An 18,775-nucleotide genomic window follows, 5' to 3' on the forward strand; every position below is an offset into this window, starting at 1 on the left:
TCAATGTGTTCTTTTTTCCATTTCCAGGAGTGTATTAGTGGCAGTGTTAACACGGTCCACATTAGCATTTACTATGACCTTAATTTGTACTATAAGGTGTGAGTAATTGTTGTTGTTGCTGCTGTTGTTGTTGTCTTCAGTCTGAATGCTATCTGATGTAGTGTTCCATCCCATGCAAGTCTTTCGGTCCTGCACGGATACTGCAGTCCACATCCACATCAACATCAACAAGATTACTGTAGTCAACCTTTGATCCACCTGTACGATATTTACCTGCCTCGCTCTGCTCCAAAATAATAAATTAACAATTCCTGAATACCTCAGGTTGTGTCCTGCAAATGTATCCCGTCTTTTAGTCAAGTTGCGTCAGAAGGTACTTTCTCATAATTCGATGCAGTATCTCTTCATTACTAATTCTAAGTAAACAACTCACCTTCAGCGTTCTTACGAAACACCATATTTCATTTCAAAAGCATCTATTCTCCTTTTATCTCAACTGTTTTGCTTACCACGTTTCACTTGTAAATGAGGCTACGCTGCAGAACAGTACTTTCAGGCAAGACTTTCTACTGCTTATATTTCTGTTAGATCTAAATAAAATTATATAGAAAAAACTTTTATTGCTGTTTCTCCAGTCCGCGTCTTATGTGCTGTTCTCTTCAGTCATCACCAGCTATACTGGACCCAAATAGCAGCACTCGTCGACCACTTTTGTTGTTTATTTTCTCAGTCTACGCTACTGGCCATTAAAATTGCTACACCAAGAAGAACTGCAGATGATAAACGGGTATTCATTGGACAAATATATTATACTAGAACTGACAAGTAATCACATTTTCACGCAATTTCGGTGCATAGATCCTGAGAAATCAGTACCCAGAACAACCACCTCTTGCCGTAATAACGGCCTTCATACTCCTGGGCATTGAGTGAAACAGAGCTTGGATGGCGTGTACAGGTACAGTTCCCCATGCAGCTTCAACACGATACCACAGTTCATCAAGAGTAGTGACTGGCGTATTGTGACGAGCCAGTCGCTCGGCCACCATTGACCAGCCGTTTTCAATTGGTGAGAGATCTGGAGAATGTGCTGGCCAGGGCAGCAGTCGAACATTTTCTGTATCCAGAAAGGCCCGTACAGGACCTGCAACATGCGGTCGTGCATTATCCTGCTGAAATGTAGGGTTTCGCAGGGATCGAATGAAGGGTAGAGCCACGGGTCGTAACACATCTGAAATTAAAGATCCACTGTTCAAAGTGCCATCAATACGAACAAGAGGTGACCGAGACGTGTAACCAATGGCACCCCATACCATGACGTCGGGTGATACGCCAGTATGGCGATGACGAATACACGTTTCCAACGTGCGTTCACCGCGATGTCGCCAAACACGGATACGACCATCATGATGCTGTAAACAGAACCTGGATTCATCCGCAAAAAATGACGTTTTGCCATTCGTGCACCCAGGTTCGTCGTTGAGTACACCATCGCAGGCGCTCCTGTCTGTGATGCAGCGTCAAGGGTAACCGCAGCCATCGTCTCCGAGCTGATAGTCCATGCTGCTGCAAACGTCGTCGAACTGTTCGTGCAAATGGTTGTTGTCTTGCTAATGTCCCCATCTGTTGACTCACGGATCGAGACGTGACTGCACGATCCGTTGCAGCCATGCGGATAAGATGCCTGTCATCTCGACTGCTAGTGATGCGAGGCCGTTGAGATCCAGAACGGCGTTTCGTATTACCCTCCTGAACCCACCGATTCCATATTCTGCTAACATTCATTGGATCTCGACCAACACAAACAGCATTGTCGCGATATGATAAACCGCAATCGCGATAGGCTACAATCCGACCTTTATCGAAGTCGGAAACGTTATGGTACGCATTTCTCCTCCTTACACGAGGCATCAGAACAACGTTTCACCAGGCAACGCCAGTCAACTGCTGTTTGCGTAGGAGAAATCGGTTGGAAACTTTCCTTATGTCAGCACGTTGTAGGTGTCGCTACCGGCGCCAACCTTGTGTGAATGCTCTGAAAAGCTAATCATTTGCATATCACAGCATCTTCTTCCTGTCGGTTAAATTTCGCGTCTGTAGCACACTATCTTCGTGGTGTAGCAATTTTAATGGCCAGTAGTGTAGATATCTGCAGCCCTCTGCCGCTAGAGGACTCTGAATTGTAGCGTGTAACATGGCGGTGTGTGACGTAAATATGTCACCGTGTGGGAAAAAGCGTGCTGTAACCGAGTTTCGAAACGGAGGAGTTCGTCCTCATACGTTGAGCCTTCTCTTTCAACATAACAATGCTAGACCACACACGACGGCTGAGTTCACAGTCGTCGGTCATCCTCCGTACAGTCCCATCTGATTTTCATCTGTTAAAAACTTGAAGAACACCTTCGAGGACTTCGTTTTGATGTTCTTTGATGAAGCGGCGCAAGCGGTGCTGAGGTGGTTCCGTCAGCAAAATGAAACATTCTACAGTGACGGTATCAAAAATCTGGCCTCTCATTGGGAGAAATATGTTCATCGCCAGCGTGACTATGTTGAGAAATAAAAAAGTACACATGAAGAATGTTCTTGTTGTTGTGGTCTTCAGTCCTGAGACTGGTTTGATACAGCTCTCCATGCTACCCTATCCTGTGCAAGCTTCTTCATCTCCCAGTACTTACTCCACCCTACAGCCTTCTAAATCTGCTTAGTGTATTCATCTCTTGGTCTCCCTCTACGATTTTTACCATCCACGCTGACCTCCAATGCTAAATCTGTGATCCCTTGATGCCTCAGAACATGTCCTACCAACCGATCCCTTCTTCTTGCCAAGTTGTGCCACAAACTCCTCTTCTCCCCAATTCTATTCAATACCTCCTCCTTATTAGTTATGTGATCTACCCATTTAACCTTCAGCATTCTTCTGTAGCACCACATTTCGAAAGCTTCTATTCTCTTCTTGTCCAAACTATTTATCGTCCATGTTTCACTTCCATACATGGCTACACTCCATACAAATACTTTCAGAAACGACTTCCTGACACTTAAATCTATACTCGATGTTAACAAATTTCTCTTATTCAGAAACGCTTTCCTTGCCATTGCCAGTCTACATTTTATATCTTCTCTACTTCGACCATCCTTAGTTATTTTGCTCCCCAAATAGCAAAACTCCTTTACTACTTTAAGTGTCTCATTTCTTAATCTAATTCCCTCAGCATCACCTGACTTAATTCGACTACATTCCATTATCCTCGTTTTGCTTTTGTTGATGTTCATCTTATATCCTCCTTTCAAGACACTGTTCATTCCGTTCAACTGCTCTTCCAAGTCCTTTGCTGTCTCTGATAGAATTACAATGTCATCGGCGAACCTCAAAGTTTTTATTTCTTCTGCATGGATTTTAATACCTACTCCGAATTTTTCTTTTGTTTCCTTTTGCTGCTCGCTCAATATACAGATTGAATAACATCGGGGAGAGGCTACAACCCTGTCTTACTCCCTTCCCAACCACTGCTTCCCTTTCATGTCCCTCGACTCTCATAACTGCCATCAGGTTTCTGTACAAGTTGTAAATAGCCTTTCGCTCCCTGTCTTTTACCCCTGCCACCATCAGAATTTGAAAGAGAGTATTTCATTCAACATTGTCAAAAGCTTTCTCTAAGTCTACAAATGCTAGAAACGTAGGGTTGCCTTTCCTTAATCTACCATGTTAGATAAGTCGTAAGGTAAGTATTGCCTCACATGTTCCAATATTTCTACGGAATCCAAACTGATGCTCCCCGAGGTCGGCTTGTACCAGTTTTTCCATTCGTCTGTAAATAATACATGAAGAATAAACGTGTAGAAAGTTAATAACGTTTGTTATTACTTTAAAAACCTTTAAGGGTCTTAACATAAAAAGTGCGGAGGCATTATCTTTTCAGCAGCCCTCTTACATTCCTTATCGTAAATTTCTCAGGTTTCGGATGTCCTATCATTCATATACCATGAAGATTTGAGGCGTTCAGTATAAACGATGTTGTGTTATTGACCACTCCCTGGAACGACGTTTTTCAAACCGACATTTAAGGCCACAGGCGAAAGAAGCCGTGAACTCGGCATTCCGAAGAAAAAAATGGCTCTGAGCACTATGGGACTTATAATCTGTGGTCATCAGTCCCCTAGAACTTAGAACTACTTAAACCTAAGTAACCTAAGGACATCACATACATCCATGTTCGAGGCAGGATTCGAACCTGCGACCGTAGCAGTCGCGCGGTTCCGGACTGAGCGCCTAGAACCGCTAGACCACCGCGGCCGGCGGCATTCCGAAGAACCGACGCTACACCAACAAGACGGAAAGTGACAGAGGTTTAAGGAAATGAAGTAATTTAATACGCGTCACCGTAGGAAACGAGACGGCAGTGCAGTCTGTTGGAAACGGAAATGATCGTATGGCATTGTTGCCCGGGAGGCCCCATTGGCAGATGAATGGAAACCAACAGTAATGTCTCGTATGTGGTCGAGCGTTAGGTAAGAGAGAAGGAAGTCGCATTTTTCGGGGAATCCTCAGCAGCAGTTCAGGAACCAGTGCACGTCTGCACGCTTCACTTTCGGTGCGAATATTGACTGCAGGCCATCTGCGGGAGTAATACGATCTCTCAGGTTTTGTTAGCGACACTGATTAATGATGTGCTTCCGCGTATTCAGCATGTAAGTAGGCTGTTTAGGTTTTTATGTAAGTAGGGTGTTTAGGTTTTTATGTAAGTAGGCTGTTTAGATTTTTATGTTGGTAACGTCACGTAGCGCTCTGTATGAAAATCACTGACTGTGCTGTGTGACATGTGTAATCACACCTCCATACTTATCAAGAGGGACACTTACTTGTCAATCACATCGCGATTACGGGCAGCATGGGATTCACGCCTGAGCCTCAGGACGTGCGCTAGCAGCGCATGTCGGGTGTTTCAAGCGTCAACTTCGCGTCTCAATATCTCAGGATGTAATGGGAATATTGCGATGCAATCAACGCCATTGTGTATGTGCTTTGTCATGCTATGGATTGCTGAAGAAAAAATATAGGAGGTCCATTTAAAAAAACATAAGTTTGTGTTAAAAAACACATATGCTTTCGTTTTAGAATGTTTCAAAATATGTACATTCATGGGCCCCAGCCCTACATTGATACCGGTGAAAGTCGTTTTCCAATAGCTGTTATTGTTCCAGAGATATTTTGGGTGGACAAGATAGCTGGGACACCCTGTATATATATATATTATGACTTTTGAACACTATTAAGGTAAATATATTGTTTGTTCTCTATCAAAATCTTTCATTTGCTAACTATGACTATCAGTAGTTAGTGCCTTCAGCAGTTAGAATCCTTTATTTAGCTGGCAGTATTGGTGCTCGCTGTATTGCAGTAATTCGAGTAATGAAGATTTTTGTGAGGTAAGTGATTCATGAAAGGTATAGGTTATTGTTAGTGAGGCCCATTCTTTTGTAGAGATTATTGAAAGTCAGATTGCGTTGCGCTAAAAATATTGTGTGTCAGTTTAGTGATGATCAGAATAAGTAAAGAGAGAAATGTCTGAGTACGTTCAGTTTTGCTCAGCTGTTTGAAAATCAAATACCAGCACAGTAATTCATGAATTTTTCTAAGGGGAGGTTTCAAGCAGGGTGGTTGTTTCCATTTTCTGCACAACATTTGGACGTCGTCCATGAATTTCTGGGCGCTCACTCTGACGCCATAAATTACCAGAGTTCCGTTCGATTTCGTGAAGCGTCTTACAGTAACATTCTGTTGCGGTAGTTCTTGAAGGCTTCGCGTATTCTCTCTTTGATACCCAGAGGAGTTTCATTGAGCGTCTCCCCGTCTATAAGCCTTTGTATCTTATTACACCTGTTATACGATAGTCACTGTTTCCTTAGGAAGTTTCATTATAGCGACTGTATCAGCGCTGGCACAAAACTTCTCTGTTAATCGAAGTACATTGTTAGTTACTTAGGTTCCTGTTCCATAGACCATATTCACGATAAACTTTCTGATGTGGAACATGTCATCTGAAAAGACACAAAAGAGGCTAAAAATGTATTTAGATTGCTACACGTTGGTCACTTCCATGTTTTTTTCTGTATAAATGACTATTTCCATTCATTAATTTCGTAGTGGTATTGAAGTTGTTTTTTAAGGAGAAACACATCTAATCAACATCCGAAAACACTTCTGCTATCTGCCAGACAGTTTACTTACATTGGTAGTCTGTCAAAAAATTTGATAGCTGCGTATTGCACCCCTTCATGATTAGTTATGGGGTAATGCATATCATTTTGCCTTCTTGTGTTGTACTAGTGAATTGCTCTCTCTCAAACACTGACAGATTCTTGACAATAAATTTCAAAAGTGGATAAATGTGCTGTGAGGCAGTGGTTAATATTCCCAGCTGCTTAAAGAGAGCCCGCCAAGACGTAATGTGTGAACTCCACACACAATTCTAATTACTTTATTACATGTTTGTGCAACGAATACTTTTTGACTAAATGAAGAGTTACCCCGTAAGACATCAGTGAACGGAACTAAGCAAAAAAGTTAACTTCCTAATATTCAAACCTGCAAATTTGACAGTATTATTCTTATGGGATAAATAGCCAAATGTAAACGTTTCAGGAGGTCTACGATATGGTTTTTCCAACTGAAGTCTTCATCAAATACACTCCTAGGAAGTTGGAAGTTTGTTAGTATACTAGCAGCAAAGGGGAGGTGTGATAACTGACAGTACAAAACTGGAGCTGTGTTTTCTTAATGCGATAAGTTCGAAGCTGCTGTCTTCGTCTTGGACGCATGTGCCTGTTTCTCCTTCACATGTCCGCCCAAATTATCCTTGGACCAAGTGAACTGGCGCAGTGGTCAAGACTCTGGACTCACATCCGGGAGGACGACGGTTCGAATCCCCATCCGACCATCCAGATTTACACTGGGTGGCCAAAAGTCATACGGGACACAGAGTCGGTAGTCAGCCTATGCGATGCATACGTTTCTATACAGTCCTGGTAGAAATGAGTTCTTCGCGCCCGTCCGCCCACGCTCCCCTCCCCCCCCCCCTCCCCTGTTCAACTAGGTGGCGATCGCTTGGGTCTCAGGCGCCAATCCTCGCGGGGTAGCTGTGAGGTCTCAGGCGCCTTGTCGCGGATCGCGCGCTCCATCCGTTGGAGGTTCGAGACCTCTCTCGGGCATGCGTGTGTGTGTTGTCCTTAGCGTAAGTAAGGTTAAGTTAGATTAATTAGGGAGTAAGCCTTGGGACCGATGACCTCATCAGTTTGGTCCCATAGTCCTTACCACAAATTTCCAAATTTTTGAGGCGGCGAATTGACGGTTTGCTGTGTGTAGGAACAAAACATTCTCTTTGCCTGGGCCGCATTTATGTGCACATTGTTTAGACTATTACCTTTGGACACGCAACATAAACAATAAAAAACGTCTGTGTTTCAGCACTGTGTAATCGTAAAACACGTTGATTTAATTACTTTGTATGGGCTTATCTGGCTGAATTTTTTAGTCGACAGCTAATAATTACGTTCAGCGTTCCCTTTTCGGGACCCACACTCCCTCTCGTTGAAACTAAAATTGTTCTTGACGAACGTAGAAAATATTATGCTGTGACTAATATATTAGTGAGTCATTACTGGAATAAATCAGCTCATACAAATACCTGGAGGCAACAGTTTTTGGTTATATGAAATGGAATTCTCACACCATCATTGCTAAGGTGGGCGGACATGTGTTTATTGGTGGCATACTTGGAAAATTGACTTTGTCTACAGAGGATATTGGCAAAAAATACTCGTGTGGCTCCACCCACACCCAGGGCCAGTTCGAAAATATTTTTCCACAGAAGCGACTTAAGGTTTGATGCCCCTCCTTTCCCTTCGTGGACTTTCAACCGTGTCGGTTTTCGCTATTTGTTGTGTTACGCGTCGCTTGGGCCTTAAACCGGCTCTGCCCATACCAAGTAAGGCGTTACTGAATGTATACAAAGAACGGCAGTGCGAATGGCGACAAGTTCGTTTGACGCACGGGGGAGCGTTGCATAAAGATAGACGCCAATTACTCCACAGAAGCCTACTTACAAAGGGAAGAAACAAGGTATATATTTCAGCCACATACATATCGCTTGCGTACTAACAGTGAAAGCTAGATTAGACAAATTATAGCGCATTTAAGCATTCTTCACGCGCTCCATGCGCTATTGAAACAGGAAGGAACCCTAATGTATGCTATCTGGAGACTGGTTTGATGCAATTCTCCACGCTTGTCAATTGCGCTCATGTCTCTTCGTCTCGGCACAACCATTACAACTTACATCCATTTGAACCTTTATGTACCGGATTCAAGCCTTGGTCGCTAGAAATTTTACTCCCACACAATTCTCTATTATCAGCATTATCAAATTAACGATCCTTTATTCCTCAGGTTGTGTTCTATCAAACAATGCCTATTTTCTGTCTGATACCTTAGTACGAGTGCTTGTTGGTTGTCGTTACCAAGTCAGCAAAATTTCTGTAACTCAAAAGCAACGAAAAATTCGACATGTTTTTCAATCAATCAAACTTCATGATGCACGTCTTTGAAAATCAACAACGACAGATCTCTCAAACAAAAAATTTTAATGATAAGAGTTTTCCGTTTCGCACTTAACTACATTTTTTTTAAAAAATCTAGTTTTTCAAATTTCAAAAATCCGATAGACTGAAGATATCGATATTTTACATGCAACACATCTTTATCATTGATAGTACTCACGCAGTTTAAAGATTTTGCGATATATGGATACTGGCCATCCTCCTTTACACGCGACACGACTTCCGGAAGGTGAAAACCGAATTCCGAAAACCGTTTATCGCTGTCATGTTTACATGTTAAGGGCTGAACCTATTTTGCTAGACCGGCCAATTATCGCTTTTGCGATTCTGGTGTGTGTGTGTGTTTTTTTGTCACACACATGTGGCGTTCCACTGACTGGTTCAGTGAGCACATTGGGTGGCTGTTTCTGTCAAATTAAATATTACAGGTAGAGAACTTATGCTCAATCGAATGTCTCTACTTCTCCGTTACTGCACAGAAAGTCACTTAGTCCATATTAGCTGAAACATTTTTTTTTCTAAAAAAAAATAGCATGACAATACAAATGTTCAAGGAAGCGTGAATTGGTTGGTTGGTTTGGGGAAGGAGACCAGACAGCGAGGTCATCGGTCTCATCGGATGACGGAAGGACGGGGAAGGAAGTCGGCCGTGCCCTTTTGAAAGGAACCATCCCGGCATTTGCCTGGAGCGATTTAGGGAAATCACGGAAAACCTAAATCAGGATGGCCGGACGCGGGATTGAACCGTCGTCCTCCCGAATGCGAGTTCAGTGTCTAACCACTGCGCCACCTCGCTCGGCAAGCATGAATTCCTAAGGGACCAAACTACTGAGGTCATCGGTCCCTAGACTTACACACTACTTAAACTAACGTAAACTAAGTTATGCTAAGAGCAAACCACACACCCATGCCCGAGGGAGGACTATAACCTCCGGTGGGAGGGGCCGCGCAATCCGTGACATGGGGCCGCGCAATCCGTGACATGGCGCCTCGAACCAAGCGGCCACTCCGCGCTGCTATACAGAAGTGTGTTAAGTGTGTGTACTTTGGATGATGCACCTGCAGAATATACTATAAGCAGGTGTGCTAGAAACTTTGGAACGTAGTCCTCGCTCGTCTTAAAATAGGTCCCCGACAACACACACAAGTTTCAAAAAAAGTTACACATTTGCATTGGAGCGAATATCGACTGTTGAAATGCCACAAATAGTTCCGCATTTTCAGAATCGATACTGAATGCTTAAAGGAGCAACTGGAATTGGTTTACGAAATCCGGTTTTGGGAGCTCCATGTAAACATAGTGCATGGTTCATGAACTGACTCGAAACTCCGATGTGTCAATACATTCTCATTCTGTCTGTTTGTCTGTCTGTCTGTCTGTCTGCACTTGACAGTGGTTTGCGGAGTACGTGATATGTAAACTGCAACTGACTATTCTTGTGTAGTTCGCGAACGAACTAGTTCGGAAGAGCACTCCCACAGGCGGACTACGCGAACTAGTTCACGGATAACCTCGCTACTTAGTTCGTTCGCTCTTTTCGGAAGACCACCGGACAATAACGAGACGGAGCGAGAGCCCGCAGTAGGCTTAAAAAAAATCACGGTAGAAATAAGCGCCGAAAGAAATGTGACTTTGTCAAAGGTTATTGTGTTTCGTATCCTGCTCAACAGTTTTCTGCAGAAGCATGCTTCTAACAATAAAAAATTATCGCTGTGCAATCAGTGCTCAAGAAAGGCATGGGAGACCGTTTTAAAGATTTAGAGAATAACATTCTATACGCTGAGTGTACTATTCTGGACCCCCCGATTGAGACAGAGAGGATTTAGAAATCAAAAAGCTTGTGAAGCTGCAATACAACGCCTCAAAAATAAAGTTGGCAGAGTGCAGTTACTTCAAAGGGAGAATCGAGATATTTTAGTGGCTGATCCTGCAGCTAGCGACCCTTCGGCGTGAAGTTCTAGTAGCAGTAGTAATGAAAATAAAAAAGACTCTATATGGGACGAGTATGACCAAGAAATAAGAAAAATCACTAGACCAGATAACCAACTTGCTGCTGGTATTCGCGAACTCGGTAAATACCGCAATGAAGAGTATTTAGATAGAAAAAAAGATTCGCTTAAGTGGTGACACGAGCGTCGTCAGTTACATCCTCAGGTATATGCATGTGTGTTAAAGAGATTTTGCATAGTAGCGAGATCAGTGCCCTGCGAACGCGTTTTTTCGGCGACGGGAGAAATCCTTAATGAACGAAGAACACTGTTATCAACGAACAAAGTTTCCAAATTAATGTTTTTACATAATAATATGTAAATTTTTATAATATTTCACTTGAAAATTTAAGACCTTATTTAAAGAATGATAATGCAAAGCGCAAAAAGTATGCTTTAGAATACGATCTCACCCAGGGGTCATAGTTCCGTTTTTCTATGTCTAATTGTTTGGTAACAAATTATAAGTGTTTCTTCTGTTAATGATAAAGGTATTATTGTTTGTGCCATATAGTACTTAACCGGTACCTAAAGCAGAAATATTTTTTGTTGGTTATTTCCAAAACTTTAAAAAAGTCCATTATTTATGAAAGTGTATTTTTATTCACAAAAAAACGCATTTAGTATATTCTGTAAGTAATATTCCTACAATGAACTAATAAATAAATATATTTTAAAATTAAAGTACTACGTGTGCACTGTACGTAAAGTTAAGTAGTTCACTACCCCATTTTACCCATTTGTGTAAATAACTGGTTTATTTGCCCTTTCGAAGTCTAATTACTGTAATAATACAGGCATTGTCAACACTGGTCATTATTTAGAAGACTAGCATAACGAATAAAAGACCGTGTGCAGTAGCGGTAGCAAAGCGGGCGAACTGTCTTTCTGGAAATCGAGATGGGAGCTAACGAACTAAAAGAGCGACCTAGTTCGCGACGGAACCGCGAACTAAACTGAACGTTCCCAGTCGCGAACTACACTCCTGGAAATTGAAATAAGAACACCGTGAATTCATTGTCCCAGGAAGGGGAAACTTTATTGACACATTCCTGGGGTCAGATACATCACATAATCACACTGACAGAACCACAGGCACATAGACACAGGCAACAGAGCATGCACAATGTCGGCACTAGTACAGTGTATATCCACCTTTCGCAGCAATGCAGGCTGCTATTCTCCCATGGAGACGATCATAGAGATGCTGGGTGTAGTCCTGTGGAACGGCTTGCCATGCCATTTCCACCTGGCGCCTCAGTTGGACCAGCGTTCGTGCTGGACGTGCAGACCGCGTGAGACGACGCTTCATCCAGTCCCAAACATGCTCAATGGGGGACAGATCCGGAGATCTTGCTGGCCAGGGTAGTTGACTTACACCTTCTAGAGCACGTTGGGTGGCACGGGATACATGCGGACGTGCATTGTCCTGTTGGAACAGCAAGTTCCCTTGCCGGTCTAGGAATGGTAGAACGATGGGTTCGATGACGGTTTGGATGTACCGTGCACTATTCAGTGTCCCCTCGACGATCACCAGTGGTGTACGGCCAGTGTAGGAGATCGCTCCCCACACCATGATGCCGAGTGTTGGCCCTGTGTGCCTCGGTCGTATGCAGTCCTGATTGTGGCGCTCACCTGCACGGCGCCAAACACGCATACGACCATCATTGGCACCAAGGCAGAAGCGACTCTCATCGCTGAAGACGACACGTCTCCATTCGTCCCTCCATTCACGCCTGTCGCGACACCACTGGAGGCGGGCTGCACGATGTTGGGGCGTGAGCGGAAGACGGCCTAACGGTGTGCGGGACCGTAGCCCAGCTTCATGGAGACGGTTGCGAATGGTCCTCGCCGATACCCCAGGAGCAACAGTGTCCCTAATTTGCTGGGAAGTGGCGGTGCGGTCCCCTACGGCACTGCGTAGGATCCTACGGTCTTGGCGTGCATCCGTGCGTCGCTGCGGTCCGGTCCCAGGTCGACGGGCACGTGCACCTTCCGCCGACCACTGGCGACAACATCGATGTACTGTGGAGACCTCACGCCCCACGTGTTGAGCAATTCGGCGGTACGTCCACCCAGCCTCCCGCATGCCCACTATACGCACTCGCTCAAAGTCCGTCAACTGCACATACGGTTCACGTCCACGCTGTCGCGACATGCTACCAGTGTTAAAGACTGCGATGGAGCTCCGTATGCCACGGCAAACTGGCTGACACTGACGGCGGCGGTGCACAAATGCTGCGCAGCTAGCGCCATTCGACGGCCAACACCGCGGTTCCTGGTGTGTCCGCTGTGCCGTGCGTGTGATGATTGCTTGTACAGCCCTCTCGCAGTGTCCGGAGCAAGTATGGTGGGTCTGACACACCGGTGTCAATGTGTTCTTTTTTCCATTTCCAGGAGTGTATTACGAAGAACACTGTTATCAACGAACAAAGTTTCAAAAATGGTTCAAATGGCTCTGAGCACTATGGGACTCAACTGCTGTGGTCATAAGTCCCCTAGAACTTAGAACTACTTAAACCTAACTAACCTAAGGACAGCACACAACACCCAGCCATCACGAGGCAGAGAAAATCCCTGACCCCGCCAGGAATCGAACCGTCTGCTTTGACCCATGACGTCACAAATATGGCGGAAACAAAAACAAACACACACACTTTCCACAAGAAGCCTAATGACACTAACCACAAGAAGCCTAATGACACTAACGGGACATGCGCGGGAAATGGGGTGTTTTGGGTGGGGGGGGCAAACTAAATATAAACAAATTTAGACGTCTTGCGTAGCTACAACGTGTAAGTGAAGAAAGCCATGCATGAATAGCCACCCATCTCCCCAGGGGTCGTAACCCCTGCAACTCATAGAAGATAAAGATGCTTCAGTAGCTGATTAGTGTTTTTTGTCTTTTTTTAAAAAAAAATCTCACGGGATAGAACGAACAGATCAGAAAGATAAATACAATAAACTAAAACAGAAATTGGAGGAAACAGATAATTAAAATAAGTAATAAGCGTTTCTAAATTTAAAAAAAATCTCACGAGATAGAACGAAAAGATCAGAAAAGTAAACAAAATAAGATAAAACAGAACTGGAGACAGCCACACTCAAACCAAACTCCGCGCCGTCATGACGTCACACACGACAACACCCTTACGTCACGGGTCAAAGCCGACGCGTGGGATCGGACGCTTCTGTCGACCCCTACAACTGACCGTGAGCGAAGTGAAGCACACAGTTTTGTTGATTCACGTGCGTGACTCACCTCGGGTCGGGGTACCACGGAGCGCCTTCTCACGGAGTAGACCAGCGTTCAATGTCAGAGCGGTGGTGACTCAGTGCGCGGCACACGCCAACCGAGCAGGTCGCGACGCACGGGGGAACAACACTCGCGCCGGCCAGTGCCTCGATGACGTAAACAAGGCAGACACATGGCCGCCACAGCACGACACAGCCACCAGGGGGCGTCTTCCTCAGCCGCGATAGAAACAGGTGGATGCTGGCAGAGGCGAAGCCGTTGCTAGCGCGCTCGGTTCAGACGCTGGGGTTCTCGCCACGATAGCATCGGCGACAGAAGGGGTGCTGCCTGGACGGCGGCTGCGGAGCTACTGGGCGGCTCGGCCTGGCAGTGGAGGAGACGCGGCCGGAAGCGGCGACCCCTGATAACGCCGCCCTCCTCCCCAGCAGCCGCAACCCTCACACATCAGAAGACGCGGCGGCCGCTGACGCCTTCCCACTGCTCATCCGGCCGCGCCGACTCGTTCCTTGTTTGTCAGCTGCCGCCGCTGTTGACGCAATGCGGCTTCCTGCCTACACCGCAACGCGCGCCGGCGCTGCGGAATTCTCTGCCCGCTGGCCTCTCGGGCTGCGCGAATAGTACCACCCATTCTTCTGCTCGCTTCTTTCCTTTCCTTACGCGATATTACACTATCACATTTTTTTGACGGAGAAATATGAGCAAATATTCATTAAATTTCTACGACAAAGATCTTTGTTCATGAGACCCAGAAAACATTAGATACGGGCTCCCAGGTACATGCCATTTTCCTTGACTTCCGGAATACAACCGCTCGCTCACCGATAGATCTGTACCTACAGATTGGAAAATTGCGCAGGTCGCACCAGTGTTTAAGAAGGCTAGCAGGAGTAATCCATCGAACTACAGACATGTATCATTTGACGTCGGTTTGCAGTAGGGTTTTGGAGCATATATTGTATTCAAACATTATGAATCACCTCGAAGGGAACGATCTATTGATACGTAATCAGCATGGTTTCAGAAAACATCGTTCTTGTGCAACGCAGCTAGCTCTTTATTCGCACGAAGTAATGGCCGCTATCGACAGGGGATCTCAAGTAGATTCCGTATTTCTAGATTTCCGGAAAGGTTGGTTGGTTGTTTGGGGAAGGAGACCAGACAGCGTGGTCATCGGTCGCATCGGATTAAGGAAGGATGGGGAAGGAAGTCGGCCGTACCCTTTCAGAGGAACCATCCCGGCATTTGCCTGGAGTGATTTAGGGAAATCACGGAAAATCTAAATCAGGATGGCCGGACGCGGGATTGAACCGTCGTACTCCCGAATGCGAGTCCAGTGTCTAACCACTGCGCCACCTCGCTCGGTTTTCCGGAAAGCTTTTGACACCGTTCCTCACAAGCGACTTCTAATCAAGCTGCGGGTCTATGGGGTATCGTCTCAGTTGTGCGACTGGATTCGTGATTTCCTGTCAGGAAGGTCGCAGTTCGTAGTAATAGACGGCAAATCATCGAGTAAAATTGAATTGATATCAGGTGTTCCCCAGGGAAGCGTCCTGGGAACTCTGCTGTTCCTGATCTATGTAAATGACCTGGGTGACAATATGCGCAGTTCTCTTAGGTTGTTCGCAGATGATGCCGTAATTTACCGTCTAGTAAGGTCATCCGAAGACCAGTATCAGTTGCAAAGCGATTTAGAAAAGATTGCTGTATGGTGTGGCAGGTGGCAGGTGGCAGTTGGCGCTAAATAGCCCGCATCTCGTGGTCGTGCGGTAGCGTTCTCGCTTCCCACGCCCGGGTTCCCGGGTTCGATTCCCGGCGGGGTCAGGGATTTTCTCTGCCTCGTGATGGCTCGGTGTTGTGTGCTGTCCTTAGGTTAGTTAGGTTTAAGTAGTTCTAAGTTCTAGGGGACTGATGACCATAGATGTTAAGTCCCATAGTGCTCAGAGCCATTTGAACCATTTTTGACGCTAAATAACGAAAAGTGTGAGGTTATCCACATGAGTTCCAAAAGAAATCCGTTGGAATTCGATTACTCGATAAATAGTACAATTCTCAAGGCTGTCAATTCAACTAAGTACCTGGGTGTTAAAATTACGAACAACTTCAGTTGGAAAGACCACATAGATAATATTGTGGGGAAGGCGAGCCAAAGGTTGCGTTTTATTGGCAGGACACTTAGAAGATGCAACAAGTCCACTAAAGAGACAGCTTACACTACACTCGTTCGTCGTCTGTTAGAATACTGCTGCGCGGTGTGGGATCCTTACCAGGTGGGTTTGACGGATGACATCGAAAGGGTGCAAAAAAGGGCAGCTCGTTTTGTGTTATCACGTAATAGGGGAGAGAGTGTGGTAGATTTGACACGCGAGTTGGGATGGAAGTCATTAAAGCAAAGACGTTTTTCGTCGCGGCGAGATCTATTTACGAAATTTCAGTCACCAACTTTCTCTTCCGAATGCGAAAATATTTTGTTGAGCCCAACCTACATAGGTAGGAATGATCATCAAAATAAAATAAGAGAAATCAGAGCTCAAACAGAAATGATTAGGTGTTCGTTTTTCCCGCGCGCTGTTCGGGAGTGGAATGGTAGAGAGATAGTATGATTGTGGTTCGATGAACCCTCTGCCAAGCACTTACATGTGAATTGCAGAGTAATCATGTAGGTGTAGATGTTGAAGGCGTTCGATACAGTTCGGCACTGTCGCCTGATAAACAAAGTAATAGCCTACGGAATATCAGACCAACTGTGTGGCTGGATTGAAGAGTTTTTAGCAAACAGAACACTTCTTGTTGTTCTCAATGGAGAGACGTCTACAGACGTTAAAGTAACCTCTGGCGTGCCACAGGGGAGTGTTATGGGACCATTGCTTTTCACAATATACAGGGTGATAAAAAAGTCAGTATAAATTTGAAAACTTAATAAACCACGGAATAATGTAGATAGAGAGGTAAAAATTGACACACATGCTTGGAATGACATGGAGTTTTAGTAGAACCAAAAAAACACCCCATACTGCCAGACGCGTGAAAGATCTCTTGCGCGCGTCGTTTGGTGATGATCGTGTGCTCAGCCGCCACTTTCGTCATGCTTGGCCTCCCAGGTCCCCAGACCTCAGTACGTACGATTATTAGCTTTGGGGTTACCTGAAGTCGCAAGTGTATCGTGATCGACCGACATCTCCAGGGATGCTGAAAGACAACATCCGACGCCAATGCCTCACCATAACTCCGGACATGCTTTACAGTGCTGTTCACAACATTATTCCTCGACTACAGCTATTGTTGAGGAATGATGGTGGACATATTGAGCATTTCCTGTAAAGAACATCATCTTTGCTTTGTCTTACTTTGTTATGCTAATTATTGCTATTCTGATCAGATGAAGCGCCATCTGTCGGACATTTTTTGAACGTTTGTATTTTTTTGGTTGTAATAAAACCCCATGTCATTCAAAGCATGTGCGTCAATTTGTACCTCTCTATCTACATTATTCCGTGATTTATTCAGTTTTCAAATTTATACTGACTTTTTGATCACCCGGTATATAAATGACCTAGTGTTCTAGGTTCCATGCGGCTTTTCGCGGATGATGCTGTAGAATACAGAGAAGTTGCAGCATTAGAAAATTGCAGCGAAATGCAGGAAGATCTGCAGTGGATAGCCACTTGGTGCAGGGAGTGGCAACTGACCCTTAACATATACAGATGTAATGTATTGCGAATACATAGAAAGAAGGATCCTTCATTGTATGATTATATGATAGCGGAACCTACAATGGTAGCAGTTACTTCTGTAAAATATCTGGGAGTATGCGTACGGAACGATTTGAAGTGGAATGATCATATAAAATTAATTGTTGGTAAGGCGGGTGCCAGGTTGAGATTCACTGGGAGAGTCCTTAGAAAATGTAGTCCATCAGCAAAGGAGGTGGCTTACAAAACACTCGTTCGACCTATACTTGAGTATTGTTCATCAGTGTGGGATCCGTACCAGGTCGAGTTGACAGAGGAGATAGAGAAGATCCAAAGAAGAGCGGCACGTTTCGTCACAGGGTTATTTGGTAAGCGTGATAGCGTTACGAAGATGTTTAGCAAACTCAAGTGGCATACTCTGCAAGAGAGGCGCTCTGCATCGCGGTGTAGCTTGTCGTCCAGGTTTCGAGAGGGTGCGTTTCTGAATGAGGTATCGAATGTATTGTTTCCCCCTACTTAAACCTCCCGAGGAGATCACGAATGTAAAATTAGAGAGATTCGAGCGCGCACGGAGACTTTTCGACAGTCGTTCTTTCCGCGAAGAATACGCGACTGGAACAGAAAAGGGAGGTAATGACAGTGGCACGTAAAGTGCCCTCCACCACACAACGTTGGGTGGCTTGCGGAGTATAAATGTAGATGTAGATCTTTGACGTGGCGCTTAAAACGGGTACAAGACTATCGTCATATTTTCGTCAAATTTCAAGATGGCTCACAACTACTTGTAATGCGCTGCAACTGCTTGTACCACGATTTCATTGTGTGTGCATTTGGAGTAAAAGCGGCGGAAAAAAAGGAAACATACTTGGATGAAGCCATGGGTGTTACTTCGAGATAGCAAAAACATTCAGGAAAATTTGTTAAGAGAACTCTGAGTGTAGGACGTTAAGTTTTATACAAATTGCTTACGAACGGATGAGAGTGCATTTCAGTATTTGTTTAGTTACGAGGCTTCTCATATTACAAAGCAAAATTCTCACTTGGGAAATGCTAAATGTGCAGTTGTAACACTCGGATACGACAAGGCACATTAACCAAAAATAATTCCAGAAACGTGTGAAGCGATGTACAAAGCAGTGAAGGGGGAATTTCTGAAGGTAAATACACTATATGGACAATAAGAACTATTTTTATTTCTGAACAATTTAATTTATAGAATTAGTGT

The 18,775-nt window shown here is 44.7% G+C and overlaps 1 protein-coding gene across 2 annotated transcripts in view; it reads right to left on the bottom strand.

Annotated features, from left to right (window-relative positions):
* The window catches only part of LOC126161440 (phosphoinositide 3-kinase adapter protein 1), a 486,142-nt gene that overhangs the window by 115,291 nt on the left and 352,076 nt on the right, over positions 1-18,775 (bottom strand). The window contains exon 1 of one of the 2 annotated variants that reach the window (XM_049917243.1): positions 13,868-14,166. The exons of the other annotated variant lie outside the window; for it this stretch is intronic. The gene's annotated coding sequence lies outside the window, so the exon portion shown is untranslated. Of the gene's footprint in view, positions 1-13,867; positions 14,167-18,775 lie in introns of those variants that run through there. 2 annotated transcript variants of the gene reach the window in all.

This window comes from Schistocerca cancellata, chromosome 2 (assembly GCF_023864275.1).
Source record: "Schistocerca cancellata isolate TAMUIC-IGC-003103 chromosome 2, iqSchCanc2.1, whole genome shotgun sequence".
Taxonomy (NCBI): domain Eukaryota; kingdom Metazoa; phylum Arthropoda; class Insecta; order Orthoptera; family Acrididae; genus Schistocerca; species Schistocerca cancellata.